General features: G+C 37.2%; 1 protein-coding gene across 5 annotated transcripts in view; it reads left to right on the plus strand.

The window, feature by feature from the left end:
• Nucleotides 1–5,795: 5,795 nt before the first annotated feature.
• The window catches only part of RERE (arginine-glutamic acid dipeptide repeats), a 466,101-nt gene continuing 451,331 nt past the window's right edge, over nt 5,796–20,565 (plus strand). For 3 of the 5 annotated variants that reach the window (XM_069079574.1, XM_069079576.1, XM_069079578.1), the window contains exon 1: nt 6,094–6,655. The gene's annotated coding sequence lies outside the window, so the exon portion shown is untranslated. Of the gene's footprint in view, nt 5,905–6,093; nt 6,656–20,565 lie in introns of those variants that run through there. The other 2 variants (XM_069079575.1, XM_069079577.1) reach the window with 2 other exon arrangements.

Raw genomic sequence — 20,565 nt, forward strand, 5'->3', positions numbered from 1 at the left:
TTATATGGCCTTTTAAGAAAAATATAAATGAACCTATTTTGAATATAGGAGCTGTGAACTTATAGTATAACCATAATTTTTATCTATACATAGGAATTTGGGACGGCTACATGGCACAGTGGACAGAGTGCTAGACCTGGAGTCAGGAAAACTTGTCTTCCTGAGTTCAAATCCAGTCTTAGACACTGAGTAACTATGTGACTCTGGGCAAGTCACTTAACCCTGTTTGCCTCAGTTTTTTTATCTGTAAAATATTCTGGAGAAGGAAAGGCAAACCACTCCAGTATCTTTGCCAAGAAAACTCCAAATGGGGTCATGAAGAGTCAGACACGACTGAACAACAATACATAGGGATTATAGATTGTTGGGAAAGGAGTTTAGGAGTAAACTAGTCCAATTTTCCCACAGATGAAGAAACTAAGGACCAGAAAGTGATTGGGAGGTAGTGTAGTATAGTAGAAAAATTATTGAGGACTGAGTCTGAAGAGATTTGGATTCAAATTCTGCCTTTGATCCACTAGCTATGTGACTATAGACCCATCATTATTTAAGGTCTTTGAGCCCCAATTACATTGACTTATAGGAAACTTTTCCCCACACCCCATTGTGAATATCTAATTTTATGTAAAGTATTGTGAAAGTCTTGAGGTGCTTTCTATGTAAAAAGCTATTTAACTTGCCCAAACTAACACAGTTCATATGCTAGCAGAATTTACCAGTGAGTAATTTGTTTTTTTTGAAAATGAGGCAGTTAGACTAGATGATCATGAAGGTCCTTTCCAGCTCTAAATATCATGATCCTTCTGCTGCCCTTTGTTGCTTCTTATCTCAGGCTTGGTGTGTGTGCTCTTTTCAATATTGATGTGGGTCAGTCTGTTCTAATTGTGGTTTCCAGTGTTTTTTTTGGCTCTTTTAAAAAGAATACCTAATTTAGAATTTGGTACTCTTTTTTGAGATTAAATTTAATTATTACTAATAAGGTTTGTTGCCAAGTGCAAAAAAGAAAATATTTATTATTTGTCATGAATGAGATTATACTTTCTTGTCCACTTAATGCTTACTCCTCTCCTGTTCCCTTCCCCCTCCAAGTTCTGCAACACTTCATTACTCTCTCTGATTTTGGTATCCTACAGATAGTTATGACACTGTTATGGTGTATTGTATAAGTCTTCCTCTTTGAATATATCCCAAATCAACAGTGTTTTTTACTGATGCTTTTTTATCTAATGAGTTGTTCACGTCTACATTTGTTTCTTAGGCCACATACAATCTGTGATTTTTCCCCTTGTCTCCAGTTCTTTTCAGTGGACTTGTATTTGGAATGACTACGTGCAAGGCACTGGGATCAACACAGTTGTTGTCAAAAAATTTACATTTTATAAGGGAAATATGACATGTAAATAGATAAATTACAATATTGTCAACAGAAAGAGCAAAAAGTTATTATTTACAAAGAAAAACTTTGTAAATATGTGAATGCTGAGTATGAAAAAATATGATTTGATAATCAAATTGACAGTAAAATTCTTTTAAAAAATTCATGTATGTGCATACAAACTACAACTGGCCTTATTTAGTAGAATTTATAGTTTGAAAATGTATGAATTGAGGGATGAAGTACTTATTTTTATTTTTTTAAAGACCGCAGACTGAATTTCTCCCAGAGGGAAAGGCTGAAGGATATTTTGGGATAATTTTGGTTTGGAAATTTTTACCTATAACTATTTCATTGCTATTCTTCATGTGAAATACATTTTAGAGCAATTCCTACCTTCTTTTTAAAGAAATAATCATTAATGGTTAAGTTAATATTTTTAATATAGATACACACGTAGAAGTCTGCATCTGTTGTATATTTATGTAACCATATAGATTTATTATGAACGTTGCTAGGGGTTTGTAAAATAATATATCAGTCTAATTCTACATATGGATGAAGTTAAGATGCTGTAAATACTTTGCATATTAAAATAACTGATAGAGTACAAAATTAAGATTGATCTGAAGCATAGTTTGTTGTATAGGTATATATGTATATAAGTATGTATTAAGTATATGTATATAAGTATATATGAAGTATAGGTTCTTGCCTAGGTCAAGAACTCCCCAAATACTCAGCCAAAATCTGCAGCCATTTTCAGCCATTTATATTGCCTGAAGTTCAACAATTTTAGCTCTTTTTGTAGGTAATAGTATATGGACCTTATTATTTAACTCGGAATAAATTCAAAGAATGATTTTTATGAATTCGGGTTAATAGTAAATCTTATTCATTTTCAACTTGAAATTCAGCTTCAATTAATCTGTAATTTTCATTATTACAGGTGCTATATCTGCATGGATCACAACTTCTTCATGCCTGAGATAGCCTTTATGAGCTGTTATGTCCAAAAATATTATCTGGTGATCAAACAGCTGAGTATAACTTGGCAGGTATTTGGATGACTTTCTTTTGGTAGGCCAGTACTTGAAGCCTTGCCAGCATTGTAGGATCCTTTAAAGCTTGTGCTTTACTGACATAAGTTTTGAGAAGCCAGGATTATTTCCATATCCCATTGAGACATCAGTGTAGGTCTTTGGTGGAGGAGTCTGTTGGATAATTAAAAAAAAATTTTTTTTAATCCTTCACGTAAGCAACTTTGGTGTTTTATGCATGTAGTTAATTGGAAGATCTGTTTTGGTGATTTGATGAAAGGAAAAGTTGGTTTGATTAAAGTTCCTGCTGCATATTTTGTTAAGAGAAAAACACAGGCCAGCATCATTTGCAAATATCAGTTGTTGACTGTCTGAGCAAAGTAACACCTGTGTAATGATATCAAGACTCTTGGTTCGTTCACTCAGTTTGCTCAATGGGTTTTCTCTGGAAAGATTTGAACTGTTTTTCCTCTGGCATTCTGACAGTTTTGAAATTTTAATGAACCCTATCTGGAGTCTCTCTGGGTAAGTGTTATATGCCCTTTGATGTAAAGCTGTCTTCCCTTGCCCTTCAGCCCCACTCCCTTGGTGAGGGAGGAGTGGTTTGCTTCTTCAGGCTGCAGCCTGTAAGAGAGGGGAAGCACAGTCTTCCTCACTTTGTTCTTTCCTCAGAAATTGAAGAGCAAAGCGATTAAGTGAAAGAAAAAAGGGTTATTCTAGGTTATGGGGCAGCTTATTGCATTGGATCTGACTCTGCTAGGACTCTGGAAAATTTTAGATTTCTGGGTCATAGCACTAGTGTTACTTTAACTAGGTTTTTTACTTAATTATAATTGTTAGGACAAAGTCAGATGTCAGCTCACTTGGCTGCATGCTTAGGCCTGTAGAATACTGAGTGCTTTGCTTGTAACTGCATCCGTTGTCTCCTTTCATTATCTGTTAATGGTACTCAACATGACAGGGTTGTTTTGATAAATGGAGTTTGTTGTGAAACCAGGACCTGGATTTGTATTGGATTGGAGCTGAGGAAAAGTAGGAGAAATGCTATACATAACAGGTCAGAGACATAATGTTTGAAATAATCTATGCCATGTTGGATCAGTTACATTGATATTGAAAGTATAAAAGTTAAGGAATAGTTAATTGTTATTCCATTTCTAAACCAGGACTTACCTTTAGTACCTATGCTTTTTGTTTAATCGTGTGCTTGTATAAAATACATAAGAATATTCTTCTAATAATCTATTTTTCTGATAAGCAGATCTATCACTTTTTCTACTCATCACCAGTATGTCTAGGAGCTCTTACATTGTTTGACTGTCAACTAGCTAGAATACTTCAGTTCAAGAGAGCATCGGTTTTGCAGCCAGTGAGATTAGGGGGTCTTCAGAAAGGAAAAAATTGAAGGACAACAATGTTGAGTGCTCAGAGCTGAAGCTAATTCTTCCCTCCCCATTCTTATGAGAGGATTTAGGAAGATTTCTGCTTGTTTGCCTGCATATGTTGTAACCTTTATGCAGTGCAGTGTGTGAATCCACTGGAGCTCAGGAACAAAATTTGGTCTATAGTTTTTACCTGTTGTTGGCATATTGCTTAATTTTCCGGCTATGAAGAATTTAGCTCTAACAAATGGTTGCTCTACTCACCTCATTAACTTTTTCATTAAAACAACAACAACAAACTTATATAATGTAGTGAATAGGTCAGGGAGTCCTGTGCTTTCACTTGAGTTTTCCTATACATTTTATTGGTGCCAGTCAATAAAATAATAATAGGATATCTTTCCTCCTTTAGACTCAACCTCAACATCATTTCCCAAGATTGTTTGATGTGTACCATTTTAATTAAAAAATTAGTGTTGCTTTTCTCACTAGCACTCTCTAATGTAGGGTGAATCTGGATTTCTTAGGGAAGATCAAAGGAAAAAAGTACTTTTTCTGGTTTTGTTGTGCTTCATGGTTTAGTGAAGTATAATTGGGAAATAGAGGGTCTATAGGTTGACTTTGGCATTGATTTCACCTCTGATAGGTACAGTGCTATCACAAAGCCATTTGGATATGAAGTTTATTTTCAGGCAGCAGGTTATTCTCTTATTGAGACGTTAATGTACAGTGGGTTTTGCAGCAGAGCCAGACTTGCACTATGTAGCACTATATACTTCCTTCAATTTGTATTGATCACAGAAGTCTTTTCAGGGTGGCAAGTGCGTTTTCTACTTCATCAGCTATCTGTGTATTCGCTGTGTTAGTAGTTTTAGATAGATGTTTCTATGCAATTCTATAAGTTGAATTTTCTTTAAAGTTGAGGATAGTATGAGTCCAGCAAAAATAATCTGGGAGCAAGAAAAGTATGTCAATTTCATCCCAGTTTGGGTCTTGGAGCCCTTGGGTTCTATCCTAAGCTCTTACTCTGATGTATTTTGTTACCTTGGGCAAATTATTCCTTAATCCCTCTATATTTCAGATACCTATTGGTAAAGCAGGAACCTAATTTTAGCAAAATTTTGGAATGTTGAAACACTTACTATTTCTAAAATGGCTTTCAGATTCTCTTGAAATGGCTGGTCTGAATATTAAAGGTAGTATTAATGACACCTGAAGTTTATTATTGGAGTTTGATAACTGGAAACTTTTCTGCTTATTTTGAGTTGATACCTTTTATTTTAGGCTACACAGTTTAGTATAATACAGTGCCAATCTTCTGTAATGTGACAACTCTTTAAAATAAATGGTCGTTACTATCAAGGGATGAATTGTGTAAATTCAGTTTAAAAATTTAATTTTTAATAGAATCTATCATTTTTTCCACTATTGGTAGGGAGGAAACTGATTTAAAATTGACAGTTGGTAATGCATATAAAATGAATCAGTGAAGGAGATTGTAATTTGGTAGCCATTGCGTGTATATGTTCATTTAAAGCCACATGCTAAGGAATGTGCTGTGCATTTACTGCTTCCCCATTAGACAAATTTCAATCAAACCAGTTTAAACCATGCCTGCCTTAGCAGATGGATCTTTATTCTGCTGTGGGAAAGGGATGGGAGAGAAAGATTTTTTAACAAAATGGCTTTCACGGTATTTGAAAATTGCAATCAAAATTGGGGCCAGAAAGTCTCGACGTATAGAAATGCATCTTTTTCTTGTGCAGCTTTAGAACAAATGCTTTGTGTGTCGTTTCCTATCACTATTATCTTTTTAGCAGCATTTGTGAGACGTCGGTCGGTGGGTTGTATTAATATTCTTGGAGGCGGCAGCAGCAGCTCCAGCTCTAGCTCTAGGATGTGTGAACTGCTGATCACTCTTGGGGATGCGCTGCCTCTTTAATATCTTGCTTGCAGATGCATTTTCTAGCTGACCACGCTATTAAGAGCTGCCATCAATCACGCAGCCTCCTGGTTCCGGCTGCTCTGGAGGGGGAGGGAGAGAGAACTGGAGAGAAGGGAGTCTAGAGAAAGGAGGGGATAAAGCTACAGCGGGAGGAAGCGTAGTGTGAGTGCCTGGTCGGCGGGGGAGGGGGGGGGGGGGGGCGGGGGGCGGCGGGGGGGGGGGGGGGGGGGGAAAGGAGGAGGAGGCGGGGAGGATCAAGCCCAGCCCAGCCCGGCGGAGCCCAGCGGAGCTGAGCTTGGCAAGCGTGGCTCCCCGGGCTCCACGCCGGGTTTTCCTCACCGCCGCCTCCTGTCTCTCGGAGGCTGTTCTTTCTCTCCTCTGGTGTCTGGGTAAAAGACAAGAGCCTGGGTCACAGGCATGTGGAACTGTCTGCCCCGCAGCTGAGGCTGGAGTGAGCCGAGCCGCCGCGGCCGCCGGTGTCTGTGTTGGGGCTGCTGGAAGCAGCCGCAGTAGCCGCAGGCTGGGCGCCTGTCCGCGAGTGGGGGACCCCAGCACCCCAGGACGCTTCTGGGGAGTTCTGCACTCGAGCCGAGCGCCGCTGGGAGGGAGGCTCCAAGTCGGGCAATGCTCTTCACTTCCCGGCCGGCCCCGGAGCAGCGCCGCGCCACCGAGAAGCTGAGGGGGCCTCCTTTTGTTTAGCAAGTGCATCTCATTCCCCTCCCCCTCCTCTCCCTGCCCTGCTCCTTCCTCCTCTCCCCACCTTCCTGCTTTCTTCTCATCCCTTGCTTTGGGGCCCCGACTTGGTGTAGGGTCCCCTATGAGGTTAGAAGCAGCCCTGCAGCCCTGCTGCTGGCTCCGGAGGAGGAGGAGGAGTTCTGCTGGGGTCAGCTTGTAACAGCTGCTGAGACTGCAGGCAAGTGGCGCTGGCCCATCCCCTGCCAAGGACTGGCAAGATTAAAACCCAAGGCAGGCAGAGGGGGTGAAGGGAGGGCCATGCAAGCGGCCAGGGACTGTGCCAGCAAGAATTGGGGCAGGAACCTTGGCATGAATTCACTCAGGGATTGTGAATGAGAGGAGTTGTTTAGGAAGGGGTGGTAAAGATTTCCCGTTGTAGGCCGGGAAGTCAGAATAAGAGAGTTCGAGTGAATTTGGAAATTTCAGGAGTCAGGGATTGTATCTTGCTATAGATTTTTTAATATGTGATGCTAAAAAGTTGCTTATGCTCGGTTGCTAAAAAGGAGTGCGGTGTGGAAGTTGACCTCATAACATATTCTTGAAGGATCAAATATGGAAGTGTCTTTCCAGGAATAGGCAAGGAGTGAACTTCCTATTGTATAACCACTAAAATACTTCTGGTTTTATTTTTTAATTGCTGGAGCCCCAGAAACCCAGCATAAACTAGCCAACATCATTTGGGCAGAGAAAATACTCTGCTGTGTGTTTATTTTTACCTCTAAGCAAGAAAAGTTGGCTTGTGTAGATGAGCTTGGTTACCTCAGCAGCACTTCTCTCCTTGCCTGCTGCTGACTTAAAAAACAATTTTTAATCTACTTCTGGCCATTTATTAAATATTCTTATAAAGCACTTTTGTGCCATCGAGTTTAAAGATGTAATTTACTTTTCCAATATAATCTGAATGCCTTTTGCTACAGTAGCTAAAGTGCAGGAATGGATATAGGGAGAATCTTTTAAGTTTTAATTGGTACAATCTTTTGGTGTTAGGTGGTGGCTTAAAAAAATGTTTACTCAAATCTTCTTGGCTGAAGTGACTGGAGACCTGCTTGACCACTTTCTGTTTGTAGAGAAAGAAACCAGTTCCACTTTGTTTTACAACCAGCTTTTAGGCTTCTCCTGAACACATGTGGCACTGCTCTCCATGGGGCATTGTTTGGCTAGAAGGCCTCCTTTCAGCCATATGGAAATTTTTTTTTTAATGGCATGTGAATGAAAATGGCGGTGGACTAGAAGACTAATTTTTCCCCTTGTAATTGTGGGTTTTTGAGGGGGGAGGGTTTGTTAGTTTTAAGCTTAGAAAATAATTAAAAGTTGAGGGCAGAGTTGTCAAAGTCTCAAAATTTGATGCTGTGAAATTTAAACATTGGAATCTGGAAATTTTTGCTTGGAACTTGTATTTAAAGTAAACACTATTTAAAACTTACAGTCTGGAATAATATTCCAGTGTAAAGCAGTTGATCTCTAGGCAGTTGTTTCTAGACATAGTCAACTCAGTATTTTTATTTGTGGGTCATATTTGGATGCTTTTCAGGAAAGAGGATTTTTGAATATTGACATTCCTTAGCAAAATAATGTAAGGCAGACATTTTAGATGCTTTACAGCAAGTTCAGAATTGTGTGGAAGCAGCATTTAGAAGCTTTTATTTGTTTTTTTTTTTTTTCAACCCTCTAATTTAGTTGTGTTTAAACTATTTTATAAAGATCTCTGGGACCAGTGAAAGGTGGTTTTGAGTCCAGAGTACTTGAGTGCTTATTGTACTCTGGCTGGGCTTGGTGCTTGGCAGGCAATGCTTGAAATGTTATTTGATCTGGCTGCACGATAGAATTGACTAGGATTACACCATTTCTTTCCCTGTGGCTGTTGAAAGTGATGCATCAGCGAGTGCTGTTCAGCAACATATTTAAAGACTTAAACTGCATGCGTTCACTCTAAGCAGGTTTTCAGAGAAAGGCTGTTTAGGTTTTTGTCTTATTTTGTGGTTTTGCATTTATGAATTGAGGCACAAGCTGACGTAATGTATCTGAGCCACTTCCTTTGTGTGTGTGTTTACGTTTTATGGTTTGTAGTGAGTTCCAGTTTTAAGCTTGTGTTTGCACGTGTGTGTATTGTTTACATTTTATTGTATGTGGTGAATTACATTTTAAGTATTTGTAATTATTTCTCAATGCTTACACATATGCATTATACACATAAAATTTTTTTTCTCTAGGTGTCTTTAGTGACTTGTCACTTTCTCATGCTGTACAGTTTGGGGATGGAAGAAGTAGTACATGTCAAGGAGGGCAGAACTCCTTAAGTTTGTCATCAAGGTTCAGTAAAATGCTTGTGTGTTTGCAAGCTAGCCTTTTATTTAACTAATGTGACTATGTGTACAGCTGTTCGGTCACAGTTCATTGGGCTTCTTTCCTTATTGTAGCTTTATTCAACACTGAATGGTTTATAAATTTGCTGGGTGGATTTCTTAAATCTTTCTCCATCCTGCTTGCCTTTTTTCATGTGATGGAAATACACATGCTTTAATATACTCATGTCAGTTTTAATTTGTAAGAGGTTTTATTTATGATTTTGAGGAAGAAAAGGGAAACCAAGTAATCAATAGACTTTGCACAAGCCAGCTTATTCTAGGTTTTGCCTAGCTATTGTGTAGTTTAAGATCAGGCAAAGAAATCAACCATTTTATAATGACCTTAGGAGGTCATTTCTTTTGCCCTATGAAACAAGCATTACTATATCCAGTATTATAGAATTGATTGCTCTATCTCTCTCAGAAATCAACATTACTAAGTGTGGACCCTTCCCTCTGTTTAAACTCATACCACACAAGTGTTGAGCTTTGAAGTTTTTTCCCTTTCAGCTCCATGTCTTAGAAATTTGTTTAGGTACATTTATAACACCTGTATAGCGAAATTTAACTTTGTAAAAGTAAATTTCCTAGTTCCATACCGAATGTGTTTATCTCTTCTGCCTTCTATTCTCCCTATCTGTCTATCCCAGGAATGGTGAAGCTGTGGCCACATATGGCCCTCTAGGTCCTCAAGTGCAGCCCTTTGACTGAATCTGAATTTCATAGAACAAATCCCCTTATGAAAGGATTTGTTCTGTAAAATTTGGACTTAAATCAAAAGGCTGTTCCCAAGGGCCTAGAAGACCACAGGTTCCCCACCCCTGATCCTATCGTATCCCATCCTATCCTATTCTTTCCATTTGTCTGTCTTTCTGTCTGTATATTTTTCTAATATTATCTCTCTTGAATATAGACCTATGACTGAGCCAGACTATCATAAGCCATAAAATAGATCACCAGCAACCTTTCCCCATACTTAATGATCTGGTCTTTCTTTACATCTACTTTTTTATTGGGAAGGGTATTCTTCAAGCTTATGAGAAACCTAGTGGCTGTTGACAATATTATGTAGACTTGCATATTTTAAAAGGAGCAAAAGACATAAAAGCAAACATGCATGAAATCTGTTTATGCATATGGCTAATGTGGTGCCTTTATCTGAAACTCAATTAACTGATTGGAGGCAGGGTCAGAGTGGCAGGAGGAAAAGATTGGTTGGGTGATGAGGCAGTTCTGTGTATTAATTCTTTGGACAACTGGCAGCATATTTGAGAGAGTATATTATTTTCTAGAAAATGTGACTTATAATGAAACATATTGTAAAACCAATGGCTGCTTTATAATATACTGCCAGTATAATTGACATATCTTGTAGCAGTTAGAGAAATTGCTTAAAATTTGAAACATACAGAAAGTTCCCAACTCATAAATGAGTTTTATTTCCAAATTCATTTAAGTTGAGGGATACTTCCTTATGGTGGCTAGATTCCCATGAAAACCTACAGAATTCCAAGTAATAAGTGAAATACTCTGTTTACAGTGAAAAAATAATATTGTTGATATTCTGGTCAATTTAAAAAGGTAATAGTTTCTTTTTAAAACTTTGCTGGTACTTGAAGTAGGTTTAAGAGAAAAGAGGGTAAATGAAGGTTTTTGTAGATGTCTAAGTGGATTTTTAAGAACTTTAGAGGTTAATGCTGTGCTTTAATGTCTGATTTCACTTTAAGACTTAAAGCTTTTTTCTCTGATAGAGATGTATTATTAAGCAACATTTTTATATTTATCAGCTGGGATTTTGTTATTTGGCAACATAAAAGGTTTGGATTGGGGGTGGGGAGGAAGAAAGGCAATGTTTGGAAAGGAAAACAATCAGCAGTTAATTGTTGCTGTTCAGTCATTCATTTGTGTCTGACTCTTTGTAACCCTATGAATGGTCCATGTGGTTTTCTTGGCAAAGATAATTGAGTGGTTTGCCATTTCCTTTTCCAGTGGATTAAGACAGAGATTAAATTACTTGTCCAGGGTCACACAGCTAAAAAAAAATATCTAAGCCTGCATTTGAACTCAGGTCTTACTGACTCCAGACCTAGCCCTCTGTCTCTGACCCCCAACCTAGCTGCTTCTAGAAGTCAGTAAGCATTTATTAATAAATGAATGATAAAGCATTTATTGAGCTCTTTTTATGTGCCAAGCACAGCTAGAAAATGAAGACTGTAAAGATAAAAATAGCCTCTACTCTCAAACCTTATGTTCTGTTGAGGAAAATAACATGTGCACGTCTAAATAAATTCAATATATAAACAAAGTAAATAAACAGCAATGTTGGGGGAAGAGAAGCACTGACAGTTGTGAGAATCAGGAAAAGTCCCCATGGTTTTACTTCAGTTGAACTTTGAAGGAAGCTCATTTTCTAAGGGAGAGGGTTGAGGCGGGAGAGCAATCTAGACTTCTGGCAGAGTTTATGCCAGATCCTAAGATAGGAGATGGATTATTATGTGTAAGGAACAGTGAAAGGTTAGTTCATATGACCATAGGATCATAGGTAGGATCACAGATATTGAGCTGAAAGCGACCTTGAGGATCATTTATTCCAAAGTTATCTTTTTACAGATGAGGAAACTGGCCCTTTGAAGCTAGCTTGTTTAAGAAACTTGATAAGACCACCCAAGCAGTAAATGTTGTAGTTGGAATTTGAATTCAGTTCCCTTTAACCTAGAGCTCTTGTTCTCTCCACTGTATCATGCTACTTGTTGAAGACGGTTAGATTGGACCAAGGACTAAGTGAAGGGAATAACTCACTATAAGCCTGCCAGGGTAGATTGGGGCCAACTTGTGAAAGACTTTAAATGCCAAATGCAATGAGAAGCCCCAGGGGCTTTTTAATTTTTTCTACTTAGAAATTTTTATTTGGAGTTTTGAATTCCAGATTCTATCCCTTCCCTGTCCCATCCCTGAGAACATTCATAAGAGCTTTTTTAACAGGAGAATAATGGAAGTTTTGGAATATCCCTTTGGTAGCTATGGAGAATAGATTAGAGAGAGAAGACTGAAACCAAGGAGCCCATTGAAAATGCTGTTATAATAGTCCAGGTGAGAGGTGCTAAGCACCTGAACTAGGTGGTGGTCATTTGAATTGAGAGAAGGGGATGAATAGGGGAGATGTGTCAGAGTTGGAGTGAACATGACTTAGCAAGTGTTTAGATATATGAACCTTCACCAGTAAAAGGGAGATCTGGAAGAGAGGTAACTTTTGGGGAAAAAATTATGAGTTTTTTTGGGGACATGTTATGTTGAGCTTTAGAGGTCTGGAACACATCCATTATGTAGTTGATTATATGGAATTGGAGCGCCTGAGAAACTTGAATTAGGATGTTTTAGGAGATTGCCTGAAGTAGAATTAATTGACCTTTGAGTGGTGAGTAATTTAAGGAGTGGAGGAGGTAGATAGAAAGTCTTAAATGTTCAATCTTCCCCTGAGCTGGATAAGAGGTACAATGGTGGTGGGAGTCAGTTCCCAGCAGCCAGGCTATCATTCCCAATACAATTTAGTTGTTACCTGGGTGGTTGGTAAGATATATTCTGTAATGTGATATTATCTTGCCCTGCTTTCTGCTGCCAGGTTACCCCTTGGCTAGGTAGGAGAAACAATCTAAGACAGGACAGTTTACATTGGAACACAATGTCATCATTGTGCTTCTGCTTCTTCTTTTTTTTGTTCTTGTCTATGCTGTGTCTGGGTTCTGGAACAGCCAAAGCCCCTATCAAGCACTAAGAAACATTGGTGAAGAGCCCATATTACAATGAAGTACTTGAGTGGGTCCGTGGTAATTGGTGTATATATTCCCACCATTGGTTCACAACATTAGACATACAAGTTGCCTGTCCCTTGCATTTCCCCTGGCTGCATGTGTTCCATATTTGCTTCCTAACTCTCTTCCCATCAATACCATTTGTGGGAAAGTGCATCCCAGTTATATGTGGAAGATGTTTTACCAGAATTTGTCTAAATTCCTTTGCTTTGAGCTAATTTTCAATTTTGAGTGACTCTTGAAAGATAAACATCATTGGTGGTGACTTATGTGCTATTATATACTATTAGGAGTATGGACCAAGCTCTACTGTGCTTCACCCCAACCCTCTTATTCTGTCTATTCTGCTTTTGCACCCTGAAAACTGGAGTCAGTCAGTGAGCATTATTTATCAAGCATTTTTTATGTCAGGAACGGTGATAAACACTTTTCTCTCTCCCACAAAGGCAAAAATATGAGCCCTGCCTTCAGAGAGCTAGTATCATAATGAAGGAGACAACATACAAACAGTAATGTACAAATGAGATATAAGACAGGATAAGTGGTATGTAATTTCACAGAGGAGGCACTAGCAGTGGGAGGGGTTTGGAAGGGCCTCTTGCAGAAGGTGGGATTTGTGCTATCTTTGAAGTAAGGCAGGAATGAATTGTTTTTTTGTTTGTTTTTTTTGGGGGGGAGGGGTAATCAAACAACAGTAGATATAGCCACATTTTATGTTTTCCTATGACTTTAGTTGTGATTTTGAAGATAAGATTTCTGTAGAAAATCAATTCCCAAAAGCTTTCTTCTCTTATAATGTTTTCTTCCAAATATTTTCCATGTGTATGGGACTTTCTCAAAGATTTTATAGAGATGTGAAAGGTGGCCTATGGTTTGATAGTTGCTTATGGCTTCTTGGTTGCCTTTTAAAAGTAATGGTACTATCTGTCATCTTTTTCATTCTTTTGGAATATTTCCCTCTTTGTGATATCTTAAAGATTGACCCTCTCAATGTTTTTGTTTTTGTTTTTGGCTCCAGTGAAGATTTTATCTGTTGTCTGAAGAGCAGGTTTACCTAGATGCTCATTACCTGAAGCTTTGATACTAATCGTACCAAAGTTGGATGCTGGGTGTTGATGAGCTTATTTAAGAAAGCCAGGAAAAGTTAGCAGTATTTCTTGAAGTCTGCCTGGCTTTTCTGTCCCCCTTTACTCTTATGATTTATGATAAATTAGCTCTTCTATTCCTTTGGATTCTCTAAATACCCTGACTAGTTAGAGCTGTTGGATGCAGCTTCCTGAGAATCACTAGGTTACTTATTAAGGTATCAAATGTATCCATTACTGCTTCCATGCTCCATCCTGCCTTATTTTCTCTCCTATACTGACTGTGAGAGAGTTCTGGTCATAAACCTTGGTACAGTCAGCCAGTAAAGTAAGTTAAGTATTTTTTAAATGCCTACTGTGTACCAATCATTGGAGCTCAGCACTATTAGTGGAAAGTGCTTAACTACTTATAGTAAGGAAAGTGACAGATATAGTTTGGCAAATTTGAAAGCTAAAATTAGGAAGTTTAAGAAAATGTTCTTTAATATAACTTAATGAGGAAAGTGGTCAAAGTAATGTATAAGTCTCGAATCTTTTAAAGTCTAAAGCGTTAGCTATTTAACATGACTTTAAGAAGAATACATTAAAGATGACCTCTTGGTAAATTTTTTTTTTCAATGAAAAATGTATTTAGACAAGTAACAAATAATTTTGTGAAACTAGCTACTGATCCAGTATTAGATAAATATGAGGAATAGGGCAGTGCTCTCTAGTATAATTATATGGATACTTGGGGATACCTGGGACTTAGAAAAAAGTAGACTTGATTCTTTTTTTTTTAAAGCCATATTTGAATGCATTAATTTTGCATATGTTGAAAATCTGCTCCTTGTCCAAATATTTTTTTTTTTCATTGTAGTTAGAATTCTTATAGGAGTTCAACCCATGAAACAACCAGTATATCAGAATTTAAGATGAGGAAGAGTAAACCCTTGAAGTTGACATTCTTTAAGCCTGATCTTTATAATTTACAAAATAATAGTTCAAAAATTAGTTAACATTTATAAAACATTGAAATCATGACCATTTATCAAGTTGGCTTTATTAGAGCAAGTCATGCCAGACAAATTTGAAGACTTTTTAATAGAAATGGGGGAAAAATGGTTGAAGAGAGTACTGTAACTCTTTTATTTGTTTTCCTTTACTAATTAATTTAGTATAAGGTCTTTTAGAAATTATCCTGCAAAATTATTTAGGTTTATTTGATGTTGAGAATGGAGTGGAAACCAAGTAGGTTAACTGGTGGGAAATGAACTGCCCACTGTATTCCCTTCACTGTGTAAAAGTGCTGGAGATACAGAAAGAGGCAAAACAATCCTGGCCCTCAAGGAGCTCACAGTCTAATGGGGGGAGGCCATAAGCAAACGTGTACAAGCTACATACGAGAGAAAAGGAAATCATTAAAATTACAGGGAAGACTTTAGAACAATTGTGAACTGCATTATGACCAAAGAAGGGCACAATCCAAAAAGAAAAAAAAATGAAGGGACAGGTATTTAAAGCTGTGGAATAGCCAAAGTAAGAAGGCAACAACTCTCAAAAACATATGTAATAGAATAAACCCAGCATGTGTTAGAAGGCAGGTAGGTTGATAAAGTACTGGGCTTAGAGCCCAGTTCAAATCCAGCCTCAGACATTTCTTAGTTTTGTGACCTTGGACAAGTCATGTAATCTGTCTGCTTTATTCTACTGAATTGTAAATGGATAAAAACAACAACAATAATAACTTTCAAGATTGTTGTGAGGGTCAAATGAGCTGGTATTTTTAAAGCACTCAGCACAGTGCACATAGTAGGCATTTAACAAACACTTGTTTTCTCCCTTAGAAATAAAGCATGCTACCAAAAGTTCATGGTAGTGTTAGTGAAGATTTAGGAAGGCCTATTAGGAATTTACTTACTCTGTTGCCTTAATCTGTCACATGATGAGGGTGATGATGACAAGAATACCTTATATTTGAAGAGTGTATTTATTGATTTATTTTTGCCTTTTGGAGGGTAATTGGGGTTAAGTAAGGAAGAGTGTGTGTATTTATAATATATTTGATCCTTATGATATGATTTGATCCTTATGAGTTGGGTAAGTCAGGTATTATCCACTTTTCTTTTAAAGAGATGAAGAATTTAAATCTTAAAGTTGAGGTGACTTGCCCAAAGTTATGTAACTGGTAAAAGACTAAGCTGGAAAAAGAATTTCCCAGTATATTTTCTAATTTTTCTATCCTTTCTACTGTTCAGCTGTCCCTGAACCTTGTCACATTTAGAAATGGTGTCTAGGAATATACTTCGATATCTCCATACCTATGTACATATATACACATCTATAATTGTGGGGCTGCAGGACACACATATGAGGCTGAAATGCAGATTTTTATATATTTTACTTTGACAAGCTAAAGGCAAGCTGTATTCTGCAACAGAAAGGCCTAGGGCTTAAAAAGTAATCTCTCCTATCACCAGTTTTAGAGACATACTTGTTTTAATAAGTTTATCTTTTAAAATGCAGTTTTAACCAAAGAAGGGTGTTAGATGGAAAGTTTTAGTCCTGAGTTTGATGTGGAACAGTCAAATGTAAATGTGCAGTATTCTCTTAAGACATGTGACCCTAGACTTCCAAGAAAGGAAGAAGGAAGAAATTAAGACACTTATTTGGGAGTCCTCTCCCTAAAGGTAATGTGAAAAAACAGAAAGTCCGTGAGTTCTTAATGGGAGAGAGTATGGAAGGTTGAGGTCAAGGGAAAGAGATAAATTAAAAAGAGAAGATAATTAAAGTAAATTAAAGGGTCTTGAAAAATGGATTGAATTTGGATGGTAGGAGAGTAGAGTTGAAAGCATTTCCATTCAATATGAGGGTATGGTCAAAAGCTTGTTAACAGACAGTGACATTAGCTCCGGTGGCTTTTTAGAATCTAGAAATAACAAGGCATTTAGGGACCAGAGTGTAGCGACATAATGAATGTTAGAGTAAGAACTTTGGGCTTTACTCTTAGTAGGCACTAGGGAGTCATTAAATATTTTTGAGCAAGGAGTAACATAAGTTGGTTTTGTTTTCTTTTTGAAAGTTCACATTGATGTAGCACTTTTAAAACATTTTCAGTTCAATTTACCAAACATTTAAAGTCCTGAATGTGTAAGGATCTTTATGCATATCATTTTACTTGTCCTTATAACACCTTCAGAGGAAGAGATGATTGAAAATAATGACTTGAAGTGCTCAACCCTCATGGGCTATCCTAGTTAACTATCGTCATTTAGCCTCTCACCGAGCTTCACTGTCTTCATCTGTAACATGGAGAGAGTGAAACCTGGACCACTTTCTTTTGCAGGGTTGTTGTGAAGATCAAACGATATAATATAGCTAAAGCACTTTGCAAAATTTAGATCAACATATGCTTTATTTATTAAAGGCTGGTAGAATGATTATGTATGTATTTTTTAAACAGATAAAGAAACTAAGACAGCCTTTTTCCTAAGGTCACTTTTAGTGTTGGAATTAGAGCTTTAAGATAGTTGGATGGATTTGGTACCAGAATCTAAGTACTGGAAATCATTGTATTTTCTTCCCGTGTGCTATGAAAAAATTGATCCATCAGCTTTATAACAGGATCAAATGAAATAATGGAGATGAAAGCATTTGAAAAAAGTATAAAAAGTTTTATAAATGTAAGGTATTATTAGCCAGAATTGCTGTGAGAACTTTTAGAACTCATGAAATGAATGATGGAATTCCTGTTGCTTTTAGATGTTTCTAACCATTAAAGGTTTGAAATAGACAATATGTAACAAGGATGGCTAATTAGATCTCTCATTGACCTCTCTTTTTCATGAAGAATTACTTTTTGCAACTATCCTTAAATTAAGGCCAATTTTTCCAAGTGTTATGCCACAGAAGGAACAAAATTCAGTAAGTAGCTTGTGCCATTTGAAAAATTACTTAAGTCAAAAGCCTCCAGATGGTGTGTGCTGCTGTGTTCACAGCTGTATTTACCACTAGCTCACCAGATTATCTACTAATAATTTTTAAATAGCTGGTTAGGAACAGTGGTATATTGAGGTCTCTGCTGATTTTGAACTGCCACAGAAATAGTTCCTTTTTCTGTATGCTTTTTAGCAAAATGCCAGTGAAATGATTTTAAATCAGTTGAATGCAGTTGTCTGCATTCAGGATGTCTGGATTGGGTCACATTTCTGCTTTGCAAAATCTTTTAAGGTATTTGCTTTATTTACAGTAGATGAAAGAAAACAGACTTTTTTGGGGGTGCGTGGGTAGGAGGTTATCATTCCAGAGAATATAATTATTATCCCAACCTAATTTATCCCATACCCAAAAGGAACTTATGATTGTAAGCTTCCCTGATGATGAAGCCTTTGTTGAAAAATCTCTAAGGAAGAGGAAACCAGTCACTGCCTTCTAAGGCTGCTTAGTCCACTTTGAGGTAACTTTACTTGTTGGAAAGTTTGTTGTGAAATCAAGCCTAAACCCCCCTTTCTCCTTAGAAATACCAGCCAGTCATCCCACTCAAGTGCAAGCAGTCTGATAAGGTAACATTGTCATGTTATTTTACTTGTAATTAATAGATATTTTTGTATCTGAAAAGGCCATATTAGATGTATTTTAAATTTCTTTTCCTGTGGTTATAGAGCCTCATTCTGTTAATTGCCTTTTATTAAAATTATTGTCATAGCACAGGAACACAAAAATAGTAAAAATCTTGTACTTTTTGGTAGGTATTTAATAGTTTTAATGGGATATCTTATGTCACTAAAATTTAATTATTTTTGCACTATGCATATAAACATACAGAAGCAGTCTCGCTTAGCAATTTGTGAACAATGTATAAGACATTTGCGAAAATGAATGTACAAGTGAATAGAGCACCAGCCCTGGAGTTAGGAGGACCTGAGTTCAAATTTGGCCTTTGACACTCAACACAAAAACTAGCTGTGTAACCTTGGGCAAGTCAGTTAACCCCAATTGCCCTCCAAAAAGCAAAAAAAAAAAAAAAGAAAGAAAATGAATGTACAGTTGCTTTTTTGGGGGGCATTGTTCTTGGTTGTTCTTGAAAAAATGTCATACAGAGCTATTAGTGCTATATTTAGAACTCCAGTCTAAATCAGACATTAGAGAAATAAATGTGGTCTTCATCGCTGTGAAATTTTGCATTTGAATAATTTACATTTTACTTTTATTTAATGTACTAATAATTTGAAGAAAGATGATACCAAAAAGGGGGTAGATTGAAATTTAATTTCATCTAGTTTCTGACCTTAGAAATCACATTTTCATAGTCCTACAATTACAAAAGGGGGAGTATATATATTCATTCAATGAATGATCACCTCTTATAACAACAAAGGTTGAATGATAATAAAGTTAAATTTTCATTGAGAGAACTCTGGCAATTAACATTCCATCCTGAATATGTTGGAGGAAGCAGTTTGAGTTTTGACCTTTGAATGGAGAGGGACAAATAGTACTGAAAACATTTTAAAATAATTAATAATGACTTCTTTAGGAAACTTTGTCAATCCGAGGACTTGAGACTTGTGTGACTGCACAAACATTCATTGAAAGAATAAATAATACTTTATTGCAATGAATTTTCTATATATATATATTATAAATTCACATGTCTGATTTGACAGCTGGATTAGAATTCTGGCTTCCCCTACTGTTTCCTTTGGTGTTGGGGAGAGGGTTGTAAATTTTACATTAGTAGCACTGCTGCTGGCTTCCTCCAGAGGGAACAGTGCAAGCTTCAAAGGAATGATTCAGTGTGATTAAGCTCTTTTGTGAAAATGGGTATAATTCAGATGCAACAATATCAGGTTTTGTAGTAAATAAAAAATGTACTGTTGTTACTTTTTAGAGTTATTATCATTACTCTTTCCTTATTTTGCTTAACAAACATCAAGAAGATGAGAAGGTAGTTTATTAGTATTTATTCTAAGGAGGAAACTTGAAGGTACATACTTAATCAATGGGATATTATTAACCATTTAAATACTTTTAACAGATCTATAACTCCATTGACTTTTTTTGGGGGTGGGATCCTTCTAGTGCCAATTGCAGCCCATTCACATTTTATTTAGTTTGATTCTTGTCCATGTTCTCCTATGAACCTTTCCACAGAGGAGCCCCCCAACTCAGCAGAGGCCTCCTCCTACCTCTTTTAATATTTTATGGGCACCAGTGAAGCACTCAGGTTGTCTGCCTGCTGCTGCTGCCGCCGCCACTGCCACTGGACTGGCCCACTGCGTTTTTCCATTTTCTTTGTCCTAGGGAAATCCTTTATGCCACTTCTTTTTGAGTGAATCACTTTTGATAGTATTCTGCCTGCCGCATATTGACACCCATCTTGCAACTCTCCATTGCCTTTGGGCTCACTGGGAATTTTGATTCTTCAGAGATTATTGTGTCATGATTTACAGCCATAATCCCTCTCTGGGAGGATATTGGTGTTAAAAAGATGACAAATGTTTTTTTCCTGATTGGGGAGAACTTTGGAGGCTTAGAAAGTGTGTTCCATTATTTCCCAAAGGAATTTAGCCTATTCTCTTCCTCCTGTGCCAAGCTTAGGTATCCAGATTACTGTCTTATCTGTCAGGCCTCTCCAAGAAATGTGTAATGAGGGACTCCCTGATGAGAGTCCCCTTTCACCTGCTTCTACTCTTTTTAGCTTGTTTGTGGAAGTACTTTACCTTAGGCAATTCAATTAGCAATCTATTCTCTTTTTCTGTTAAGAATAACAACTGGAAAGTTTTACCTCTTAAATATTTGTAATTGTTAATGATTCCCTTATCCTTTTTGCTAAAAATATTACTGTGGAATTGCTTTAAAGTGTCTGGA

The sequence above is a fragment of the Petaurus breviceps genome, unplaced genomic scaffold (genome assembly GCF_028583685.1).
Source record: "Petaurus breviceps papuanus isolate PSGF00001 unplaced genomic scaffold, PetGlider_PUasm1.0 91041, whole genome shotgun sequence".
NCBI lineage: Eukaryota > Metazoa > Chordata > Mammalia > Diprotodontia > Petauridae > Petaurus > Petaurus breviceps.